Below are 23,881 nucleotides of genomic sequence, written 5' to 3'. Positions count from 1 at the left end.
CAGGGGTCATATGAGTATAGTGTATTCTCGTGTGTGTGTGTGTGTGTGTGTGTGTGTGTGTGTGTGTGTGTGTGTGTGTGTGTGTGTGTGTGTGTGTGTGTGTGTGTGTGTGTGTGTGTGTGTGTGTGTGTGTGTGTGTGTGTGTGTGTGTGTGTGTGTGTGTGTGTGTGTCCAGGTGTAGGTATAAATCGGGTTACCTGGACGATATAATTATGTATTGCGCTCTCTCTCTCTCTATCTTCTCACATATAAGGTTCGTTTTTTTTCTTTCACTCCTAGGTTTATATTTCCTCCTCCTCCTCCTCCTTTTCCTTCTCCTCCTCCTCCTCCTTTTCCTTCTCCTCCTCCTCCTCCTTTTCCTTCCTTCCTTCTTTTTCTCCTTCTCCTTCTCTTCAATACTAAGACACGTTTTTCTCTCTTTATTTTCCTAGTTTTAAACGGCGTGCTTCCGGGTGTGTGTTTACGTGTAGGGGGCAGGTGGAGCCAGATGGAGGGGGGGGGGAGGTGGAGGTGGAGGGGCGAGCAGTAACTAAACCTAACCTACCCACCACTCATCCACAGTTCCCTTCGCTCTCTCTCTCTCTCTCTCTCTCTCTCTCTGCCCTACATGACGATATCCAACATACAGGAAGTCATGTCCACTGCACGTACTTACACACACACACACACACACACACACACACACACACACACACACACACACAAACACACCTTTTGGAGCACATAAGGTCTGGCTGCGTAGCTACGAATTTCACAACCCTTAAGCTCTTCGAGGGAGTTAGCTACTCGGGCAAGGGATACACCTCTCGTATGGCCCCTGCCCCGCCCACCCCAACCTCTCCTCCCTCCTCCCCCCTCTGCACCCACGGCTCGGCGTGAGACGCGTGGCCTTGAATCCTGCTGCTGCGGCGGGTGAAGTTAACAGGTCCCAGGCTGATGCTACGCCACACCTGACACCACGCGTAGTCACGGGCGCCGGGCAGGTTAACACAGAGATCTCACCACTGAAAGAGCTTAGCCAACACATACATTTGATAGGCCCTTCCCTCGTAACCCTTCTTCCTTTTTCCCCCTTTCCCTCACCTCCCTTCCCTTCCCTCATAACCCTTCCTGTTTCTCCCTTTCCCTCACCTCCCTTCCCTTCCCTCATAACCCTTCCTGTTTCTCCCTTTCCCTCACCTCCCTTCCCTTCCCTCATAACCCTTCCTGTTTCTCCCTTTCCCTCACCTCCTTCCCTTCCCTCATAACCCTTCGTAGAGGTTACCGGTGTGTCCACGGTATAGTTTGACGAAGTCCTTGCACCATGAACGTAAAAAACACTCATGAGAACTCGTGTGGCCTTGAGACATAGATGTGAGAACCGGAAGCTCCTGAGTATACGGGCGAAAAACACGGATGCTGGACAGGTTCAAACACAGAGATCGCAACGCTATCCTTCTTCCCCTCTTCTCTTCTTCCTATCCATTCTGTTTCTTCTCCCGGGCACAAAAAAAGGAAATAATAATAAATAAAAAAGCCCGCTATTCGCTGCTCCCAAAAAAAGAATCAAAAGAGGTGGCCGAAAGAAAGGTCTACGCTTCTTCATCCTCCTCTCCCGTTTCAATTTCATCATCCTTCATTTTACCTCCCCGTTCGCTACAGTATGTTCCTCCTATCTCTCCTCCTTCCCCTCTTCCTCTTCCTCCAATTCCTCTCCTCGTTTTTCTCGCTCTCCCCTTCATTCTATTTCCTCTCCCCTTCCCTTTCCTTCCTTCCTCCTCCTCCTCTATAAATTTTTAAGCCTACGCACATTTACGCACCCACATTAAATAAGGCTTTCGTAGAGGTGTCGGTGTGATAGTCTGACAAGGTCCCAGCACCATGAACGTAAAAAACACTCTTGCGAGCCCGGGTAATGCTTGATGAAAGTAAGACAAAAAAAATACTAGTTCTCCTTAACACGTAATACTTTAGTCAATAGTATATAGGCTGTCCAACTTAAACATTTACATAAGTTACTTTTCGCTTTGTGGGACCAACACTTAGCGGGCCTTTTTTTCTACATTTTTGAAGGGGTTGTTGTTGTCCTTGAGTTGCTGTGTGCTGTAAAAAAATTAAAAAAATACTATAAGGAATTCTCGCTCCTTACGGCCTTCCCTTTCCCTCCTCCCTTCCTTCTTGTTCCTCCTTTCCCTCACCTCCCTTCCCTTCCCTCGTAACCTTTCCTCCTGTTTCTCTCCCTTCCCTTCTCTCCATAACCCTTCATCTGTCTCCCTTTCCCTCACCTCCCTTCCCTTCCCTCATAACCCTTCTTTCTGTTTCTCTCCCTTCCCTTCTCTCCATAACCCTTCATCTGTCTCCCTTTCCCTCACCTCCCTTCCTTTCCCTCATAATCCTTCTTTCTGTTTCTCTCCCTTCCCTTCATCTGTCTCCCTTTCCCTCACCTCCCTTCCCTTCCCTCATAACCCTTCTTTCTGTTTCTCTCCCTTCCCTTCTCTCCATAACCCTTCATCTGTCTCCCTTTCCCTCACCTCCCTTCCCTTCCCTCATAACCCTTCATCTATCTCCCTTTCCCTCACCTCCCTTCCCTTCCCTCATAACCCTTCATCTGTCTCCCTTTCCCTCACCTCCATTCCTTTCCCTCATAACGTAACCTCTCAGTACATTACGTCACCTCTTTAAATACAGATAACTCAACACCAGCCGGGGGAATCACACAGTTCCCAGCGATATTAACGGGAAAGTCGCGCGCGCAATACTGACGATAGAACTGAAGACTTGCGATATAGGATGATTGTCACTACGAGAAAAATTGGGTTGCAGCGAGAAAAAAATTGTGTTACAGGGAGAAAAATTGGGTTGCAGGGAGAGGAAATTTGGGTTGCAGAGAAATTTTGGGTTGCAGGGAGAAAAATTGGGTTACAGGGAGAAAATTGGGTTACAGGGAGAGAAAATTGGGTTGCAGGGAGAGAAAATTGGGTTACAGGGAGAGGAAATTTGGGTTGCAGGGAGAGAAAATTGGGTTACAGGGAGAAAAATTGGGTTACAGGGAGAAAAAATGGGTTAAAGGGAGAAAAAATTGGGTTACAGGGAGAAAATTGGGTTACAGGGAGATGAAATTTGGGTTGCAGGGAGAGAAAATTGTGTTACAGGGAGAGGAAATTTGGGTTGCAGGGAGAGAAAATTGGGTTACAGGGAGAGAAAATTGGGTTAAAGGGAGAAAAAATTGGGTTACAGGGAGAAAATTGGGTTACAGGGAGATGAAATTTGGGTTGCAGGGAGAGAAAATTGTGTTACAGGGAGAGGAAATTTGGGTTGCAGGGAGAGAAAATTGGGTTACAGGGAGAAAATTGGGTTACAGGAAGAAAATTTGAGTTCCAGGGAGAAAAAAAATGGGTTACAGGGAGAGAAAATTGGGTTGCAGGGAGAGAAAATTGGGTTGCAGGGAGAAAATTGGGTTACAGGGAGAGAAAATTGGGTTACAGGGAGAAAACTGGGTCACTACGAGATCGAAAAACTGGGTCACTGCATGATTAGAAGAAAAAAAAAAAAAAAAAACGGATCACTGCGAGATTGAAAAACTGGGTCACTGCAAGATTAAAAAAAATTAAAAAGGTCACTTCGAGATCGAAAAACTGGGGCACTGCAAGATTAAAAAAAATAAAAAAGGTCACTTCGAGATCGAAAAACTGGGTCACTGCAAGATTAAAAAAAATAAAAGAGGTCACTTCGAGATCGAAAAACTGGGGCACTGCAAGATTAAAAAAAATAAAAGAGGTCACTTCGAGATCGAAAAACTGGGGCACTGCAAGATTAAAAAAAATAAAAGAGGTCACTTCGAGATCGAAAAACTGGGGCACTGCAAGATTAAAAAAATAAAAAAGGTCACTTCGAGATCGAAAAACTGGGTCACTGAAAAAAAAAAAAATGAATGTGCTATGAATCTCTGGGGACGGCTGACACCTCACACCCACCCACACCCATGAGGCGGGACACAACCCATCCTGACACCCGGTAACCCATTCACTGCTGGGTGGAAGGACACGGGGCACGGGTGAAGGGAGACTGCCCATCCGTCTCCACTCCGGCCGGGAATCGAACCCAGGACCTTTAGTTTGTGAGGCGAGAACGCTAACCACTGCACTACGGAGGAGCTTTTTTTTTTCGAGTGCGCAAAGAAACAGGAAGATAAAAGAAGGGAGCAAGAAGTAATGCAGAGAGAAAATATGATGACAAGAGGAGGAGGAGGAGGAGAAGGAGGAGGAGAAGGAGAAGGAGGAGGAGGAGGAGAAGGAGGAGAAGGAGGAGGAGGAGGAGAAGGAGGAGGAGGAGAAGGAGGAGGAGGAGAAGGAGGAGGAGGAGGAGAAGGAGGAGGAGGAGGAGGAGGAAGAAAAGAGAAGCTGTCCGGCAAATCTTAAGTGGCGGCTCTGACGTAGACAGCCCGCTAGACACTGGTGCTATGTCTCCAACTGACCTCGCGCACCGTGCCTTTCACACCCTTCTCTCTCTCTCTCCTCGTGTCTCTCTCTTTTTCTCTCACTCTAGTATAAAAACAAATATGGTTTTTATGATTGATTCTCTATCTGTGAGTGAATACAAAGAAATTTGTACAACACTTGGCAGCGATGCCACCGCGGCGTTGTCAGCTCAAGTCAACCCAACACACCGCAGTTGCCAGTTGCTCTGCCTGCTTTAATTATCGCATTTCTGCCATTTTTTGGTGTGTGTTTGCCATCTGCCATACAATATCAGCCATATGGCATAATTATGACAAAATATGGAGACTGTACCTGTATATGTAATGCAAGGACCGTCAAGCAAATTTTGATGTGAATCATCCAGGTGAATGGTGAGGTTCCGCTGGGGATGGCCAGGGAGTGGGGAAGGAGTGGTCGCTAAGAACATTAAAATATTACACTTTGACCTTATTTCCACACCACCCAAGGGTGCATTTTTTAAAGAGGTTTATTATTATTATTATTATTATTATTATTATTATTATTATTATGCATTGTCGTGCACCATACTCCCCGTATGAGAGTACACCCCTACTTTTCTCGCACACACACACACACACACACACACAGAGAGAGAGAGAGAGAGAGAGAGAGAGAGAGAGAGAGAGAGAGAGAGAGAGAGAGAGAGAGAGAGAGAGAGAGAGAGAGAGAGAGAGAGAGAGAGAGAGAGAGACAGAGAGAGAGAGAGAGAGAGAGAGAGAGAGAGAGAGAGAGAGAGAGAGAGAGAGAGAGAGAGAGAGAGAGAGAGAGAGAGAGAGAGAGAGAGAGAGAGAGAGAGAGAGAGAGAGCGAGAGAGAGAGAGAGAGAGAGAGAGAGAGAGAGAGAGAGAGAGAGAGAGAGAGAGAGAGAGAGAGAGAGAGAGAGAGAGAGAGAGAGAGAGAGAGAGAATTAGGGTGTAGAGAGGCACGGTGTGCGAGGTCAGTTGGAAACGTGGCAACAGGGTCTAGCGGGCTGTCTACGTCAGAGCCGCCACTTAAGATTTGCCGGACTATAGGTGTAATATAGAGGATGAATTATGATAACGAAGAGGAAGAGGAGGAGGAGAAAGAGGGAGGTAGAAAATGGGGGGAGGGGGTTACCAGCAGGCCGGGTAACGTGTGTATGTGTGTGTGTGTGTGTGTGTGTGTGTGTGTGTGTGTGTGTGTGTACAGAGGCAACCAGGGGCATTTAATAATTTATGACAGCTGCATCGACAGTCGTATCCGGGAATATTGTAGGCCTTGGTGATAATCTGACACGGACTGGCCACCACTACCACCACCACCACCACCACCACCGCAGCAAGAACGAACCTCATGTGCTACTGTAAGGAACTGAAGGATATACATTGTCCCGAGGATGATTCTGGGCTCAGGGGCTTTTCCGTCAATTTGAGCGTAAAGCATAAGGCTACGTAGACTCGCTCCTCCTCCTTCTCCTCTTGCAATCATACTTATAAAGAGAAAAAGAGAGGAAGAAGAGGTACTGGACTAGGGAAATCTCAAAACACAGCTACGTTTAGTAACTTTTGTGGGTCTCTGATGATATGTATATCTATGCCAAGGCGGACTGACAGACTTGGGCTCCACCACCACCACCACCACCAGTACAGCAAGAACCTTAATCACGGTCCACGCGCCTCGAGAACAGCTGCTATTAGTAGGTTTTGCGGGTCTCTCTGATAACAACTATCTATGCCAAGAAGGACAGAGACAAGAATTACCACTACCACCGCCACCACCATCACCACCACCGGGAGCCTTGAGAACAGCTGCTATTAGTAGGTTTTGTGGGTCTCTCTGATAACACCTATCTATGCCAAGAAGGACAGACAAGAATTACCACTACCACCACCATCACCGGGAGCCTCGAGAACAGCTGCTATTAGTAAGTTTTGTGGGTCTCTCTGATAACACCTATCTATGCCAAGAAGGACAGACAAGAATTACCACCACCACCACCGCCACCACCACCACCGGGAGCCTCGAGAACAGCTGCTATTAGTAAGTTTTGTGGGTCTCTCTGATAACACCTATCTATGCCAAGAAGGACAGACAAGAATTACCACCACCACCACCGCCACCACCACCACCGGGAGCCTCGAGAACAGCTGCAATTAGTGAGTTTTATGAGTCTGTGATAACACGTATCTATGCTCGGGCGGACAGACTTACACGCCATCAACACCACCACCACCAACAACAACAACAATTCCACCACCACCACCAACAACAACAACAACATCACCGCCACGTCAGCAAGCATTAACTCTTCTTTTCTATGATACTGGAACCTCCTCATAAAATATCTGCATCCGGTAAGTCTCAGATATCCTGCTAATAACTCATGAACGCCGACATATATCACCACCACCATCATCACCACCACCATCACCACCACCACCACACTCTATTCTCGAAGCAAACTTAACCCATCGTCCTTATAAACCCAGCCCTTGACTCACTAATTCTGCATGGTTTATATTTTTCCTGATTGACCTGTCTTAACCCGGTAGCTGCGGGGGTCATGTTTCTTAGGTTAGGTTAGGTTAGGTTAGGTTAGGTTAGGTTAGGTTAGGTTAAAGGCCCCTCTAAGCAAAATAATGAGAAAGAATCATCACTCACGCAAACCATTTCATAATATATATCAACGCATTTGTGATCAGTTTATGCATCATCTATCTTGGGAGGTTTATATCATGGCAGAAATTTGGCCCATCGCTGGTACACGGTAAAGCCACAAATTTGGCCCGTCGCTGCTACCGGGTTAACTTCCTATTTTGCATTTTTCTTCTCCTACTCGCTTATAAACACTAACACAGATTTAACCCTGAGCTCAACCCTGCATGGTTCTGTAACTCTATTTTGATTTACGTATCTTAACTTTTCATGCAATCTTATTTATCTACGACTAACTAAATCTACTTGAGCCTCTGCATTTTGCCTTCTATATTCTTACTTCCCACTCTCTCTTTTTCAGTAATCTCTCCTGTACACGAACACAAACCTTGCCATAATAAACTCCAACTCTCGACTCTTAACTAAAGCATGACTATAAGTTGGTATGATAAGACACATCCGCTTCTCACATCACCCATTTCTAAAGGTCAAAGAGGGGGTCAGTTGGGTTCTAATGAGTGTTTCTTCAGGTTCATGGTACAGAAGAAGGGTCAAACTACCACCAGGGTCATAAAACTAGTCGTGGAAATGCCCACAACTCCTACGAAAGCCTTGTCAAATATGTGTATTGTGACAACGAAATGTCTTGTAATACGACTCTTCTATACACGAACACAAACCTTGCCCTAATAAACTCCAACTCTCGACTCTTAACTAAAGCATGACTATCTATCTCTTCTATACACGAACACAAACCTTGCCCTAATAAACTCCAACTCTCGACTCTTAACTAAAGCATGACTATCTATCTCTTCTATACACGAACACAAACCTTGCCCTAATAAACTCCAACTCTCGACTCCACTAATTCTGCATTGCTTTCCATGTCTTATTTTTCCTAACTCTTCACCTGCAGCATTCCTTCACTCCGTCTCCCTCCTCCACACACCCTACACACAAACACGACAGTCTTAGGCAGTACAATTTTGACAGGAGCATCCTCGCACACAAAGCCACAATGAGGAATGACTACCTATAGGGAAAGGCGACAGGTCAATGAGAGTGTATGCTTAAGCGGGCCTTTGTGTGTGTGTGTGTGTGTGTTTGTGTGTGACTGGGGTAGCCTAGTATTGATAAGGAGAGGGAGAGGAAGGGCCTACCTACGTCTACCACACCCCACGTCAAGGAAGGTAAGGGAGGGACGCGAGAAACATCATATAACATAACTTTTTTTTTTCTAGAGTAAATGAAGCAGCTCAAGGGCAAAAAAATAACATGAGAAAGAAAAGCACGATAATCACTGCCCTTATAAAACAGTGTATGAGTGCGTAAATATGTATAGGAAGGGTAAAACGGAGGGAAGGGAGGGAAGAGATCTAACACCATTGACCTTCCTGTAGCGGGCTTGTTTTATATATATTTTTCTTTACGCCCTTGAGCTGTAAAAAAAAAATACATAAAAAAAACTAAGCCTGCCACACCCCAAGGCAAGGAAGGGAAGGGCAGGGGAGAGGTGGGAGCGGGAACTAGGCTGTATAAATAACGTAGGGTAAGGGAAGGGAGGGAAGGGGCAAGAAATAGCCTAGCATACTGCCCTACCCAACCCTGCCACACACTAAGGTAAGGAAGGGAAGGGAAGGGAGGGAAGGAATAGCTTGTGTGCATAACGTAGGGTAAGGAAGGGAAGGAAGGGAAGGGGTAAGAAATAGCCTAGCATATTGCCCTACCCAACCCTGCCACACCCTAAGGTAAGGAAGGGAAGGGAAGGGAGGGAAGGAATAGCTTGTATACATAACGTAGGGTAAGGAAGGGAAGGGAAGGGAAGGGAAGGGAGGGGGTAAGAAATAGCCTAACCACACTCCCCTACTTAACCCTGCCACACCCTAAGGTAAGGAAGGGAAGGGAAGGGAGGGAAGGAATAGCTTGTATACATAACGTAGGGTAAGGAAGGGAAGGGAAGGGAAGGGAGGGAGGGGTTAAGAAATAGCCTAACCACACTGCCCTACTTAACCCTGCCACACCCTAAGGCAAGGAAGGAAGGTAAGGGAAGGAAAACTTAGCCACAACAACACTATAGACCAACCTACCTCCTAACCTATTTACCTACTCGCAGGGGAGGGAAGGGTGGGGGCCAGGAATAGTTTTAAGAGCCACTGGTGAGGCTATGGGGGAGCCTATGGGGGGAGTCCTGACATCCTCCTCCCCCTCCAGAGAATAAAAATAGTACCTCCATAAGCCAAAGATATGAAATCGCATACCCTGCCCACGCCCGCCACACCCCAGGGCAGAGGTTCAACTTAAGACCGTATTATTTCCTCGCCCAAGTACACACACATATGACAAGGCTTTCGTAGGAGTTTTGGGCATTTCCAGGGGTAGTTTCATGACCCTGGTGGTAGTTTGACCCTTCCTCTGAACCCTGAACCCAAGAACACACATTTGACAAGGCTTTCGTAGGCGTTTTGGGCATTTCCAGGGGTAGTTTCATGACCCTGGTGGTAGTTTGACCCTTCCTCTGAACCCTGAACCCAAGAACACATATTTGACAAGGCTTTCGTAGGAGTTTTGGGCATTTCCAGTAGTAGTTTCATGACCCTGGTGGTAGTTTGACCCTTCCTCTGAACCCTGAACCCAAGAACACATATTTGACAAGGCTTTCGTAGGAGTTGTGGGCATTTCCAGGGGTAGTTTCATGACCCTGGTGGTAGTTTGACCCTTCTTCAGTACCGTGAACCTAAAGAAACACTCATTAGAACCCGACTGACCCCCTCTTTGACCTTTAGAAATAGCTGATGTGAGAACCAAAACTATCTTATAATACTGACCTAAGGTTCATAAAGGCGATAAGTTTGCCTTCCATTCATACACTTCACAATATTAGGCCACGCTCTTGTTGGGATAAGAACAAATACTCAAACAGATATTCCAACTTTTCCGCCAGAGTTCACGCCCCCTGGAAAATTATGACGCCCCCCCGCACCCCACCCAGGAAGGCGCGCCCACCAGTTTAAGAACCACCGCCCTTGGCAAACATTAGGAAGAGGGAGGGAACAGAGCCTGGAACCACCTGCCTTGCCTACCCACGAGCAGAAACACCCTGTACCAGCCCTACCCTGTACCCATACCACAGCTAGGAAGGGAAGAGAAGAGGAAGGGAGAGGGAGGGAATGGAGTCTAACACCACTTGCCTGGCCTACCCACGAGCCTACCCAAGCCCACCACACCTCAGGGCAAGGAGGGTAAGGGAGGGAGGGAGCGAAGTGTACCATTGGAGCAGCTGGCACTCCGGCAGTCCCCGCGCGGCACGGTGCCAGGCCCGGCTTATGTCATTACCTCGCAGACACGCGTGATCCGTCCCTGTCCCGGCGGCCCCTTCGTGGAGGCGGCCGACCATGCGGGGGGCGGCACGGATGGCTTCAGGCTGGCTCTGCGTCATGTGCCAGCCTCCGCCTCCGTCTCCTATCTGAACCTCCCCCTCCTATCTAATCCTCCTCCTTCTCCTCCTTGCACGTTCCTCCACGTATAAAAACAAAACCATGATGGCACAAGACGTCTTCAAACACGTCCTCTCCTTGTCTTCCCTCTATCTCTCCGCCTTGTCACCTCCCTATACTCTCTTTCCACGGCTCCATTTCGTCACAAACAACTGTCTCCTTGCCTGAGCGTCCTTCACATATATCAACACAGGCATGATGGCAAGATGTTAACATACACTATACTATTCTTTGTCTACTCTATCTCTTCACCTTGTCACCTAACAGTCTATCCCTCCATGAAACACCTGCATCACGAACCACCACGCAAACTCCTTACCGGGTGACCTACAGGTATATCAACACAGGTATGATGGCAAGATGTTTACATACAATACTATCCTTGTCTGCTCTATCTCTTCACCTTGTCACCTAACAGTCTTACCCTCCATGAAACACCTGCATCACGAACCACCACGCAAACTCCTTACCGGGTGACCTACAGGTATATCAACACAGGTATGATGGTAAGATGTTAACATACAATACTATCCTTGTCTGCTCTGCCTCTTCACCTTGTCACCTAACAGAGTCTTTCCCTCTACGGCTCACTTGCATCACGAACCACCACGCAAACTTCTTATTACTAGGCGTCCTCTAAGTATGAAACAAAAGCATAATAGATGTTTACAACTACATAAACTACCCTCTCCTTGTCCTTCCCTTGTCACCTCACCACGAGTCTCTCAGAGGGTCGTATTGCAAGACATTTCGTTGACCAAAAGCACCTATTTGACAAGGCTTTCGTAGGAGTTGTGGGCATTTCCAGGGATAGCTTTATGACCCTGGTGGTAGTTTGACCCTTCCTCTGTACCATGAACCTGAAGAAACACTCATAAGAACCCGACTGACCCCCTCTCTGACCTTTAGAAATAGATGATGTGAGGAGCGAAAGTATCTTGTAATACCAATCTCTCTCTCTCCAGGACTTCATTACAAACCATCTCAGTATCTTTACCGGGGCGACCTACACGTATATCAACACAGGGATGATGGCAAGATGTCTCTCCTTGTCTCCCCTCTCTCTCTTCACCTTCCTCGTCACCTTAACCCGGTAGCAGCGACGGGCCAAATTTGTGGCTTTACCGTGTACCAGCGATGGGCCAAATTTCTGCTATGATATCAACCTCCCAAAATTGATGATGCATAAACTGATCACACATGCGTTGATATATATTATGAAATGGTTTGCGTGAGTGATGTTCCTTTCTCATTATTTAACCTAACCTAACCTAACTTAACCTAACTTAACCTAACCTAACTTAACCTAACCTAACCTAACCTAACCTAACTTAACCTAACCTAACCTAACTTAACCTAACCTAACCTAACCTAACCTAACCTAACCTAACCTAACCTAACTTAACCTAACCTAACCTAACCTAACTTAACCTAACCTAACCTAACCTAACCTAACCTAACCTAACCTAAGAAACATGACCCCCGCATCTACCGGGTTAACACACCAATCCCTCGCCTCCACGCCTTTCCTGCATCACATAACCCCCGCGCAGTCTCCTCCACGTGAAGAACAGAATCGTGCTGCTATCGTTGAGCTATCGACGAAGAGGCTGTGCTGTGCGAAGAATTACCTCTCCCTCCTCTATTCACTTTTTTTTTTTCCTCTGTAACTCTATGATCTATCTCATTTCCTCTCACAACTCTCTATTCCCTCCATACTTTCCTTCGTCTATCCTTCTCTTGTGGTTTTAATCTTTCCCTCCCTCTCCTTTCTTGTCCTATACCTCCTCCTTTTCTCTCTCTCTCTCTCTCTCTCTCTCTCTCTCTCTCTCTCTCTCTCTCTCTCTCTCTCTCTCTCTCTCTTCCTCCCTTTGTCCAGTTCGCCTCTCCGTCTCCCTTTTTTCCCTCCCCTACATCTACATTCTCCTCCCTTTTTTTTCCTCTCAAAACTCTCTCTCTTCCCTCCATATCTTCCTCCCTTTGTCTCTATCTTGTGTTTTTTACCTCTCCTTCCTTCCTTTCTCCCTTACAGTTATATTCTCCCTTTTTTCCCCTCTTAACACCCTCTCTCTCTTGCCTCCCTTTGTCCCTTTCTTGCGTTTTTCGCGTCTCCATCCCTTAATTTTTTTTTTTTTTTTTTTTTTTTTTGGCTTACGGAGGAGGAGGAGGAGGGGAGCAAAAAGGCACCTCTCTGTCCCCTCCATATCTTCCTCTTTTTCCCTTCACCACGCTCTATCTTATCCAGTACTCCATCCTCTCCTACATCCTTAAAAGTTTTCCTCTGCCTTCAGCTTACTGGCAGGAGGAGGAAGGGAAGGAGGAGGAAAGGGAGGAGGAAGGGAAGGAGGAGGGGAGGAGAAGGAACGCAAAGGCCCACTCTCTCCACTCCATTCCCTATCTTCACACACACACACACACACACGCACACACACACACGCTGTTCTTTTGTTTTGTCACTCTTTATCATCGAGAGTTCATATACATACAGTACCCTTTCTCTCTCCTCTATCTCCTTCCCTCCCTGTCTTCGCGGGCCACTCACACGCAAACACTAGCATCCCTTTTGTTGTCACCGTGCCCAGCATCACCGCGTCCAGCCCCACACACACACAATGGCTGGATGCTGAAACGTGAAAGGTCAGGGCAAGGAGAGAAGATGCTACGGCTGGTATTACTGGACACTTTGCCTTCTCACATCACCAATATCTAAAGGTCAAAGGGGGGATCAATCAGGTTCTAATAAGTGTTTTTTTTATGCTCACGGTACAGAGGACGGGTGAAACTACCACCAGGGTCATAAAACTACCCCTGGAAATGCCCACAACTCCTGCGAAAGCCTTGTCAAATATGTGTTCTTGGGTTCAGGGTTCAGAGGAAGGGTCAAACTACCACCAGGGTCATAAAACTACCCCTGGAAATGCCCACAACTCCTGCGAAAGCCTTGTCAAATATGTGTTCTTGGGTTCAGGGTTCAGAGGAAGGGTCAAACTACCACCAGGGTCATGAAACTACCCCACAAATCCCACAACTCCTGCAAAGCCTTGTCAAATATGTGTTCTTGGGTGGGTTCAGAGAGGAAGGTCAAAGCTACCACCAGGGTCATAAAACTACCCCCTTGTCAAATATGTGTTCTTGGGCGGCGAAATGTCTCATCTTCCGCTCGCCCCCAGACTCCTGTGTTGTGAAATACTCGTATACGCCGAGGCTGATTAGCATATAGACGGAACGCTAAGAGGCTGCCACAGGTGGTTCGTAGATTGAGGTGTCCAAAGTTTTCTTCCCGAGGTATAAGGCCATATTCTTAAACATTTCGGTGCCCACGTACACATATTTCAATAGGCTTTCGTTGGAGTTTTGGGCATTTCTTGGGGTAGTTTTATGACTCTTCTGATAGTTTGTCCATTCTTCTGTACCATGAATCTAAGAAACACTCATTAGAAACCGATTGATTTACTTCTCGGCCTTTGGGATTAGATGATTATGAGAGGCAAAGGCGTCTGAGAATACCGACCATAGAGTCAGTTGAAGCACCGCCCGCTCCCTCTCACCGCTCCTTGTAGCCCCAACCAAGCTCTTGCGTTTTGCCTCGAAGGAATTGTACAGTGCGGTTTTATGAGACGCTTCCGACCCTAACCAACTATTTTCCAAGTTCATAAAGGAGATTAATCGGGTACTCACGAGTGTTCTTTTAGGTTCATGGTACAGAAGAAGGGTCAAACTACCACTAGGGTCGGAAAACTACCCTTGGAAATGCCCATAACTCCTACGAAAGCCTAGTTCAATAAATACGCTTGAGGTACGGAAATGTTTAATAATATGGCCCTATAGTTTCAGTTCAAATACACCTTCTTGTAGCCAACCAAGCTCTTGCGTTTTGCCTCGAAGGAATTCTGTGAAGTGCGGTTTTACCAGATGTTTTCGCTCACATCAACCATTTCCAACGGCCAAAAAGGAAATTAATCGGGTTCTCATGAGTGGTCTTTCAGGTTCATGGTACAGAAGAAGGGTCAAACTACCACCAGGATTTCCTACCAGAAGACATCACCAAGCTACAGGAATTTAACAAAGTCGCTGCTACAATTCAATGAAGAAAATGTAATCATGCACCTTGGGAGTGGATATCCAGCATACCAATACCACATGGGAAACACTCCACTACCCACCACAGAGGCAGAGAAAGACCTGGGAGTGTATGTTACCAGGCTACCAGTGAAGGGATATCCAGCATACCAATACCACATGGGAAACACTCCACTATCCACCACAGAGGCAGAGAAAGACCTGGGAGTGTATGTTACCAGGCTACCAGTGAAGGGATATCCAGCATACCAATACCACATGGGAAACACTCCACTACCCACCACAGAGGCAGAGAAAGACCTGGGAGTATAGGTATGTTACCAGGCTACCAGTGAAGACCAAATCCGTGCCAATCGCAGCAGACGGGTTAAGTAGAAATTTTACTGATATTTCTCAACAAAGATTATTTTACTTCCACTTATGAAGAGACGGGTATAGATGGATTCTCAGCCGGTACCTTTATGCATCGGAAGTCTGAAATGAGTTAACGCTAAATGCAAAAAAAGCTTCCTCTGTTACGAGCTCCCTGATACATTCCATAAATATTTAACTTGGCTCCTGCACATGCAATGGTTGGCTGTCACTTCTCTATGTAGCATATCATTCTATATCAAACAGTTACCAGCTGACCGACTAACACGCAACAATTCATTATACAGAAAAAGTCCACTGAAACCTGAATTCCCCTCATCAGAAAAAAAACAACGGTCTAAATTCATGCAAGCAATAAATCATAATTGACTCCGTTTAAAACGAATCTGAATTCTTGTCTACAGAAAATTAACCCGTCCACTACAATTGGCATGGATTCGTCTTTCACTGGTAGCCTGGTAACATATAGTCCCAGGTCTTTCTCTGCCTCTGTGGTGGATAGTGGAGTGTTTCCCATGTGGTACTAGTATGCTGGTTATCCCCTCCTAAGGTGCAGGACTTTACATTTTTCTTCACTGAATGGTAGCAGCCACTTTTTGTTCCATTCCTGTAGCTTGGTGAGGTCTTCTGGTAGGAAATCCGCAGTCATGGGGTTGAGACACTTGGAAAAAAATGCTTATCTAAACCCTGGAGTACAGGAAACCACTAAAAATCCACAGTAATAGACTTTGATTGCTGTAGATGACTTATATAACTTAAGAACCATCACACGACAGTAGTGGAAAGTGCCTGAAATGCTGAATCTTCAAGGGCCGAGCAAGAGCCATGGAAGAGGAAACAGCAGCCCGCAGGATGTGTCAGTCATGGGTGACTCATATATATACAAAGGTAATGTCATCAAGGTCACCCTCTTTGCTAACGCCATGACAAGCACTTTTCTTGGCAGCGCTGCACACCGGAAGCATAATCAAAACCACAAAACTTAATGTGACGTGAAAAAAATAATAATGTCGATATATTTTTCTTTTGTCGGTAACTTCGATCCATCTGCCAATATCTCCGTGACATGTGAAAAAATATGATAAGCTATTTGTCTCTTGTCGGTAACCTATATCCATCTGTCAATATCTCCGTGACGTGAAAAAAAAATTATAATCTATTTGTTTCTTGTCCGTAACTTCTATTCTTCTGTCAATAACTCCGTGACGTGTGAAAAAAAATGATAAGCTATTCGTTTCTTGTCGATAACTTACATTCATCTGTCAATATCTCCATGACATGTAAAAAAATAAAATGTTAGTCTCTTCATCTCTTGTCGGAAGCGTCTACCCACCTGTCAATATCTCCGTGACGTGTCAAAAAATAAAAAAATCCATTCGTCTCTTATTGTTAACTTCTATCCACCTGTCTAGATCTCCGAAGCCCAGTAACGTCACAGAACCCTCCTCCAAGTGAGTGGCCGCAGCAGAAGCGTCTCCAATTTTTACTCTATTCCGGCACTCCCTCTCAGCACATGCAATCCCTCGCCTGCCAACTTTCTCCAATATTCATACATTCCATTGATCCTGGTGGTCTTTCCCTGAAGCCCTCTCCCTCAATCCTATCCTCATACACTCACTTCACGGCCATCATATCAGCAATTCCAGGTGCAGTTTATGGAGTGTACGATCATGTCAACAAAGGGAAAAAGTTATGACAGAAACTTAGATAATGTATGATATCAGTAATACTAATGCTGTACTAACACTAATACTGTACTGCTTGCATGTGTCAATCTTGTTCCAGTGGCATCTATCAATACCTAAGTAGAGTTAAAGGTATGTCATCTCATCAACTCTCCTCCTCTTACTGACTCTTCTCTCCCTTCTCTGCTAGTGTTCTTGGGATCTTTTATTGATATTTTCATGCTAACGGCTCTCTTGAACTTGCTAATCCCCTGTGCCCACCCTTCATGCAGTCTCGCTACACATGACTTTTTACTCAACCTGATCCCTAAGCTGTCTAACTTTCTGATCCAAGTTAGCCAGTAGTTTAATTCTTTCATCCTTTTAATGGGTGAACTTTGTAATAGCCTTCCTTCCTCCTGTATTTCCTTCTCCCTGTGACTTTCAACTCGTTCAAGAAAAGAGTATCAGTTTACTTCTCTAACACTGACTCCAAATTTTCTTCTGGGTTTTTTGTGTGGGGGCATTGGTGGTTTTTTTCTTATTTCTTCTGCTCTTTCCTGCTTCCTTAAAAAGTCGTGCTCTTTCCTGCTTGCTTAAAAGAGTCGCCATACGGAAGTGAGAAAGCTTTCTTACAGTCTCTTGCACTTGTTGACACCGAGCAAAACAATATAATCTACATCTACATAGTTATTAAAGGCCTTAGCCAATACCAGCTACCTCACCACTCCTCTAAGCTATGTCTGGTGTGGTTTTCTGGCATCACTGGTGTTACGAGCATGACACTTTTTTGCTTACAGAATTAATGTTTACAAACGTAGGTGGAGAGCAAACTATATGACATTTGACAAACATGGTACACACAACCAATGGAATGTTCTGACAGCGTTTTAGTATGTAATTTCAAACTCATTGCCTTCATCTTATTGATTTTCCCTTCATGTCTTCTAATTTCAAACTATATTATTCCCTTTGTCTTTAATTTCAAACTATAGGTTGTACTGCCTAGTTACTCTCAATGTTTACTTTCCATGAGCACTATTGGACTTAACAGCACTTAGATTCCCACCATTAACTTCAGACCTCCAAGGGGACCATTAAAATTGAAGTCTTTGTGGTCATAGCAGGCCCTGACTAGATACATCAAGGGGTTTCTTTTGAAGTCCTACACACACCAGTTTCATCAGGAAAAAACTCTTCACTCAGTATGCCAAGGTAACTGTTGCTGAAACTCCAAATAAACTAACAAGGTTGTGGGAAAGTATCAGTGGACGCTGTGCACAGTCTGGCGAGTGCAAGACCCTTTGCAAGTGATATATGAGGCTCACCACTTGCATGACAACACAACATACCACATGCATGACCAGTAACACATGAGTGGAGTGCCGATGGATGAATGGAATGCCTTACCAAAATAACTTCCAAGTGTTGAAACCACACATGAACCTAAAACAACTATGACATTACATAATAAACTGCGACAGAATATGGAACATGACACAGTCCTGTAAAAAGGCATACAGGTACGATCAAATAAGTACAAACACCAAATATGTACTACAGTACTATAATATGCAGATGCATTTCACCTTATGAATGAAGATAACTTTGTGAAGAAAGCGTAAGAGAACAAGTCTGACAGATAGGTACCAGAAGGACCAGCAGTAACATGGAACAAATGAGTGAATAAGCAAGGAAAAGAAAAATTTGGCAGGTGAGGCTTTGACTACACAGCGAGGGAGTGTTGGTACAGAAATAATTGGAGACATCTGCCGTGACCACCCCCTTGAGGGAAGCTCTTTTGAGGGGATATAGGCAGATAGAATAGAATTTACACTAGCCCTACCATACCCAAAACACATACTTTCCCATAAACAGTGCTGTGGCAGAAATTAAAACATAGCTGGATACTACACTTTTTCTTTCCCAGATACAGCAGTCTGGACAATTCAACTGACCTCTCCTACTGACATTTCAAACAACCCGAGCAAGGAACAATTATTTAGTGTGTGACGGTCTGAATAGGCCTAAGCCAGGTGTCCAGTACATCCTATTTTTCTGTGAGTGTCCATTGACTGACTGGAAAAATAAGGTCAGAGGTTGAGATAATTGCTGAGAGAGAGAGCGAGAGCGAGAGAGAGAGAGAGAGAGTGTAGGAATGTAAAATGATAAACAGGAAATATCATTCAGCACTTTGATCACTCTGAAATTAGTCTGTGAAGGAAGGAAGGAGGGAAGGTTCTGTTCACCTTTGGGGGCTACATGTAAACAAAAGTTGGGTGTTGATACGAGGCTATTACTGGCAACCCTTTCAGCCTTCCCTCTCCCACATCTAAGCCAGATGAATAAACTTTGGGTCTGCTAGGGAGGGGCCCGACAAGACTCGTATACTAATTTTAATGAGCAGAAAAGGAGATTCAGGCCCATAAAACAAGATCCCGCAGTCTTTTTATCTTGGTTCATTTTCTTTCATTAGTATCAGCAGCTTTAGTACTTGTTTCAATTCATTTTGGCTTTGAAATATAAGACTGCAAGGAGATAATGCAAACAGAACAGAAATAACTATCAGCAGTATTATGCATGTTCTCGTTCTGAGCTCTCTCTTTCATAGATGCAAAACACACAAGTGACATGCACATTATTTAATCAACACAATGTTAACATACACCATCACGTCGTGTTGTCTTAGTTCATACAAGATCTCAGGTTACATGTGAACCCCCTTGACTGTTTGTGTTAGCATCAGTTTAATGGTTTGTATGAAGGACTAAGGTATATGCTTTCTCTCTTAATGGCCTCTTCATTTAACCCTGTAGCAGCGACGGGCCAAATTTGTGCCATGATATAACCCCCCCAAAATAAATGATGCATAAACTGATCAGAAATGCTTTGATATATATAATGAAATGGTTTGTGCGAGTGATGATTTTTTTCTCATTTTTCTCGCTTAGAGGGACCATTAAGAAACATGATCCCCGCAGCTACCGGGTTAAACAGTTTTGCACTCACTCTGCTCACTTTATAATGCGTCGCAAACTGCACATCATTCACATTTTTCTGAATAGTTTCCTGGTAACCAAGCACTCACATACGAATTGTTAGAGGAATGTAAAAAAGACACCATTTATACTACTTATGCAGTCATGGTTGATAGTCTGGAATGAAGGTAAGAAAGGGAGAAGTAAATAGTTGCAGCCTCTACATTGCCAGTGAAATTTTAGTTGGTGTGAAAATTTCAGTAACATCCACTTTTATGACTTCCTTCTGCTGGGGTGTTTACAGGTGTACTGGCCAAAGTAAACCAAACAACCTTGAAAGTTTTTTGACACTTGACTGATAGGTGTAAATGTAGAGGTGACTGACAACACAAGGGGGAGTCTGTGTATCATTAGTCGGCAACACATTTGAACTTAGCTCTGAGCCACTCCGACGTGTTGGTAATGTTAAAGCATCAGTGGGATGATGAATAGTGATGGATGAGTGGAACAGGCTTGACGTCATGTGGTGAGGGCCACTATGATGGTTACTTTCAAGGAAACGGCATACTCATGGAGGGAGGAGAGGTGGTTTGAGTTACAGGAGCTGCCCTGTGTGGGATGAGCGACCGATAAGCTCAATATTAAATCCAGTTTCTCAAAAATATATGGGGGGGCAATATGACCCACACTCCACTCCCTAAACACACTTTTTTTGGCTGCTCTCCACACTTGAAGAACCATTGACACCCCTGCACCCCCCCCTCAAAGGTGCGGACTAGTGGGGTCTGAGGCTACTTCAGGTCGGGGCCCCTTTCATAAATTTCTCATATTTAGCTCTAGTACGTTTTGAAGTGAACAAGATTAATTGGCATTATGTGTAGGCAGGTGTTGTTTAACCTATGTATATTGAAAAAATTGATTTGTTATACTGTATTATATTGTATTCACAAAACTATTTCATCGTAAAATTCATATAATCATCCCAGCAGTTATCATATGAAATCAACGCCATCAATTGCATTTGTAATTTGTCTCATGTCTGTATGAAAATATTGTTAATTATTGTATATATTTCTATAACAAACACAATGTGAAGAAAATATTGTTTTTTTGCTATTATTTTCCTTTTAAATAAAAAAGACTATATGAACAAATATCTAAGGAAAGTAGAGTCAGTGGTCCACATGCAAGTCAACGCTCAGTACTAGGGGAACGTCACTTTTCAAGCTTTCTGATTTGCAAAATCTCAGTATATAAGTCTTCAAATTTTAGCTTCTGCAAAATACTCTAGGTGAGTTTTGAAAAGCTATGCTCTCCACTTCAGTTTGACACCAAGACACAGATACAACCAATGTATGCTACTTCAACATTCGGAAAGACTTCTTTCAACTCACATTGCAAGACAATTCGGCATAAAATCAATTCAGTGCTACAGTCTTGGTTTTCAGTTCTGCTGTGCAAATCACTGATACTTGCTGCAGCACAGGATGCAAAGTGAATCATTTCATCACTGAAGCTGGTCTCAGTGTCTGAAGGATAATGCTCAACTAACAAAGCACAGTTATGGCTGCCTTCATTATATCAATATATTTTTTTTAATTATTGCATTTTATTTCACAATATTTTTTTTTCATTTGTTGATTTTTTTCTAATCATTGGGGGCCCCTGAATGGCTGGGGCCTGAGACTGCAGCCTCACTAGCCTTAATGTGAATCTGCAACTGCCCCCACACACACAACTTTGCTATATATCCTTGTCATGCTATAAAATATGAATGGGCAAACTAGTGAGTAAACCAGGTGAGTACACACACACACACACACACACACACACACACACACACACACGATGCCATGAGCGTTGGAGGCAGGGCTCGACAAGTGTGGCTGCCTCCTGTCTGTCACAACAGGTAAACAAACACCTACAGTCCTACATGCAAACACGCGCGCGTAGTGCCCCGGTGTCCTGGGGTGCTGGTTCAATCTGGCCGCGGCCTGAGGCGTTGAGGTGTGTCCAGCGTTAGGTTTCCTTTAGGCGTGAGGCAGAGCTGGGTGCTGCCACACAGGCCGCCCGCCCGGCACACTTCAAACCGCCCGCCGCCCAGCAAAGCCCCGCCGCCCGCCTCACGCCGCCGCCGCCGCCGCCGCCTCCCCAGCACGCCCCTCACAGCACGCCCACGCCCCGCACCACCCACTAGCCATAACAGCATAACACACTCCAAGCCGCCCGCCAAGTGCCCGCCGCCCTGCCAAAAGTGCCATGATGATGATGTTAATGCCTCCCGCCTCCCCACGCCGCCGCCGCCTCCCCAGCCTTCCCCAGCACACCCCACACAGCTCACCCACGCCCCCACGCCCCGCACCACCCACTAAACATAACAGCATAACACACTTCAAATGCCCGCCAGATCCCCGCCTCCCACCCAAGATGATGATTAATGGTGCCTCCCGCCTCCCCACGCCGCCGCCGCCTCCCCAGTCCCCGGCCTTCCCCAGCACGCCCACTCAGCACCCACCCACGCCCCCATAACCATAACAGCATAACACAAATCGGCCGTTTAACGTAATCGGATCTGTGTCTTGCGTTCCTAGGGCTTCCCACAAGGTGCCGGCATCCCCCCGCCATGCCCGGCCCGTCCCCTGTGCCTCACCTGCCGGGCCGCGCCGCTGGGGTCTTGGGGCGCAGGAACTCCCTCACGGTAATCCTGGGCAGTGTGAAACAAGCGGGGCACTCACCTGAGGCTGCGGCACGGCTACCCTCACACACCCAAGGCTGTAAGCGTACTGAGGCAAGGGACGCACGCGCGGCTGTCGAGGCTGCAGGGAGGGCGGCCGTCCACCACCACCTGGCTGTCTGGCATTTACCTCACCTGTACTCACATTTACTCACGCAGCTTAGGTGATCTGCGGCTCTTTTTGCTGTCATTCATTTACTCTGACGGGGAAAGAACAGGAGAGGCGGGAGGGGTAAATGGATGGAGGGATATGGGCGAGGTTTAGGGTAAGAAAAAGGTTACAGATAGGGAGGAAGGATGCTTGTATGATTCTACACTCTTGGCTCTCTTTGCTGCCATTCATTCACTCTCACCATAAAGGGACAGGCAAAGGTGGGGTGGATGGAGGTAGGAAGGGATGGGTGAGGTCTAGGATAAGAAGGAAGGTAGACAGCTAAGGAGGGAGGGAAGATGTTTTGAGGATTCTACACACCCAGGTAATCTTTGGCTCACTTTGCTGCCATTCACTCAGTCTTACCATGAGGGAGAGGCACAGGGGAGGAAGGGATGGGTGAGGCTTTAGGATAAGAAGGAAGGTAGACAGCTATAAGGAGGGAGGGATGGGAGATGCTTGGATAATTCTACACACCCAGGTAATCTTCGGCTCACTTTCCTGCTATTCATTCAGTCTTACCATGAGTCTTACCATGAGGGAGAGGCACAGGGGAGGAAGGGATGGGTGAGGTCTAGGATAAGAAGGAAGGTAGACAGCTATAAGGAGGGAGGGATGGGAGATGCTTGGATAATTCTACACACCCAGGTAATCTTCGGCTCACTTTCCTGCCATTCATTCAGTCTTACCATGAGTCTTACCATGAGGGAGAGGCACAGGGGAGGAAGGGATGGGTGAGGCTTTAGGATAAGAAGGAAGGTAGACAGCTATAAGGAGGGAGGGATGGGAGATGCTTGGCTAATTCTACACACCCAGGTAATCTTCGGCTCACTTTCCTGCCAGTCATTCAGTCTTACCATGAGTCTTACCATGAGGGAGAGGCACAGGGGAGGAAGGGATGGGTGAGGTTTAGGATAAGAAGGAAGGTAGACAGCTATAAGGAGGGAGGGATGGGAGATGCTTGGATAATTCTACACACCCAGGTAATCTTCGGCTCACTCTCCTGCCATTCATTCAGTCTTACCATGAGTCTTACCATGAGGGAGAGGCACAGGGGAGGAAGGGATGGGTGAGATTTAGGATAAGAAGGAAGGTAGATAACTAAGGGGGGAAGGAAGATGTTTTGAGGATTCTACACACCTAGGTAATCTTTGGCTCACTTTGCTGTCATTCATTCAGTCTTACCATAAGGGGACAGGCAAAGGGGAGTGGGAAGAAAGGAGGAAGGGATGGGTGAGGGCTAGGATAAGAAGGGAGATAGATATAGCTAAAGAGGGAGGGAAGTTGCCTGGAGAAATATCATAATCGTAGTCTA

The 23,881-nt window shown here is 45.9% G+C and overlaps 1 protein-coding gene across 4 annotated transcripts in view; it reads right to left on the bottom strand.

Moving 5' to 3' along the window:
- The window catches only part of LOC126987563 (beta-1,4-mannosyltransferase egh-like), a 187,961-nt gene extending 165,441 nt beyond the window's left edge, over positions 1 to 22,520 (bottom strand). Inside the window, exon 1 of one of the 4 annotated variants that reach the window (XM_050844651.1) lies at positions 22,417 to 22,520. The gene's annotated coding sequence lies outside the window, so the exon portion shown is untranslated. Of the gene's footprint in view, positions 1 to 22,331 lie in introns of all 4 variants that reach the window. The other 3 variants (XM_050844655.1, XM_050844652.1, XM_050844657.1) reach the window with 3 other exon arrangements.
- Between the last annotated feature and the right edge of the window lie 1,361 nt (positions 22,521 to 23,881).

The sequence above is a fragment of the Eriocheir sinensis genome, chromosome 65 (assembly GCF_024679095.1).
Source record: "Eriocheir sinensis breed Jianghai 21 chromosome 65, ASM2467909v1, whole genome shotgun sequence".
NCBI lineage: Eukaryota > Metazoa > Arthropoda > Malacostraca > Decapoda > Varunidae > Eriocheir > Eriocheir sinensis.
The sequence above is the reverse complement of the archived record's forward strand: the minus strand, read 5'-3'. Positions and strand labels throughout refer to the sequence as shown.